This window comes from Alligator sinensis, unplaced genomic scaffold (genome assembly GCF_000455745.1).
Source record: "Alligator sinensis unplaced genomic scaffold, ASM45574v1 scaffold523_3, whole genome shotgun sequence".
NCBI classification, from domain to species: Eukaryota; Metazoa; Chordata; order Crocodylia; family Alligatoridae; genus Alligator; species Alligator sinensis.
This window is the reverse complement of record NW_005842658.1, coordinates 499644-501659: the sequence shown is the minus strand read 5'-3', so window position 1 is coordinate 501659 and position 2016 is coordinate 499644.

The following is a 2016-nucleotide window of genomic DNA, read 5'->3' as shown; positions in this document are numbered from 1 at the left end:
GCAGCTATCGAGCATGGAAGTGAGGGGCACTGAATCAGAACATCCTAGACCTTAAATCATATTGTATCATAGACAAGTAAGGCTGGAAGGGACCTCAACCAATGATCAAGTTCAACCGGGCAATCCTGCTTTTAACAACTGTGCTAAACAGATGCTGCTGAAGGCTGCAAGGGAGAGAGAAATAGTGGGGCAAAACCCTGGTCAGACCCAGGCCACTCTGCCTTTCAGCACCCACTCAGCCACCGTGTGACCCAAGACTTCTCAAGTCAAGTCAGTCCCAAGGTTGCTGCACCTGTTGGGGCACCTTACGTGCTGTGCATCACTGGTGATTCTTCGGGCGAAGTGACCTAGTGATGCCCATCTCCTCTCCAGGCATGGATGTCCGTTGGCTTGCAGGGAGCTCATCCACCCTTTGACAGGTCTTGTTTGTAGTCCTGCTGGGCATCCACACACCCTCCCCAGCCAGGCTAGCCTAGGTGGGGGTGCTGGTTTAGTCACTGACAACCCGACTGTAGAACTGACTGCTGTGGTTTACATGGTACCAGACAGCCGACCAAGAGAGGTCCAGCCTGACAGAGCCAGGACTTCTGCTTGACTCGAATTTTATGCTGCTCCATGCAAACAGAGCACCAGCACACACCACCCAACAGCTCTCCTCCTGGCTGCAGGAGCACCCTGGCCATACCTGTATCAACTGCTGGGAGTCTAGCTTTTAACACCATCCTTAAAGGCAAAATCCATGTGGTCTTTCTTCAGCAAAAATGATGTGCAGCCCACAACTGTCTGTGCCAGGGCTTTCCCCAGCTGGGCCCTTGGAGACCCTGGACTCATCCCCATCCAGCAGCCTGGCCTTTGTGAAGGCATCACCCGCGTGGAGCAGTGGCACTGGAGCTCGATAGGTGCCCTTCTGGTTTCAGGGAAGGAGGAAGGGTGTCAGGGGATGCAAAGCCCTGCCTGTGGTGGGGGGCTGGGGTTGCCAACTCCAAATCTATTCTGAGAGGTTTCATCACACAGAACAATGACATGAATTACGGTGCATAGACTTGACATCAGCTATAGGCTATAGGCTATAGGCAGTCTTCTATTGAAGACTTAAGGTGGCGGTGAGCAGGGAGCTCCTGCAGGTGGCTGCAGCGGTGTTGGTGGCGCTTCTTTAGGGGGTGCACCTCCAATCTCAGGGGGTGCACACATGTGCACCCCCTACATGTCACCAATGCTAGAAAAGTAAGACTACTGATACAGGCAGTCCTCCAATTTACCACACAGCTGGTCCCTCCAAACTGCATCTTAAGTCGAAACGTTGTAACTCGGAACCAATTTTCTCATAAGAAACAATGTTATAAATGGGGGATTGGTTCCTGAACCAAGGCCCCATATCTTATTTTCACCAAAAATACCCCAGAATTTTGTACTCGGTCAATTATAGATGAGTAATATATCTACATGAATGTATTTATATTGTAAATAGCAATCCTATTGATTTGGGAGGACTTCTTTGAGGTGACTTTGCTGGACTTGTTGAAGGGCTCTCGGCTGGAGTCTTCTCAGGAGTCCTGGGCGCAGGTTTTCTGGACTCTGGTCTGCTTTCTTAAAGGACGTGTCCGAGGAAGCTTGGGCAGACGTTCTCCATGGGCGATGCAGTGAACTTGTTTGCTGGCGTGGCATCGGATCAAGCGTTGTCAAGTCGAAACCCACCAGGGTGTCCACGTATAAACCTCGCAAGCGCGAAACGTGGGGAAGTCGAGGGCCGCTTGTATTAAATTCGGAGTTGCGTGCTTTTGTGGTAGAACCAAGGGGGAAAAAAAGCGGACCCTCAGCAATTTTCAAGTGGTCCGAGGGGGGCACAACAAAGTTGGAGAGCCGCTGCCGGGGGAGGGGGGGCTCTCAGCAGTCTCCACTCCCGGGCAGTGCTGGCGGGCTGGCAACCCGGGGTGCGCGGACGAGGAGAACCGCTGCTGCAAAGGGTCTGGGGCGGGCAGGAGGCTTCCCCGGGGCTTGTGTGGCTGCGGGGGCGCG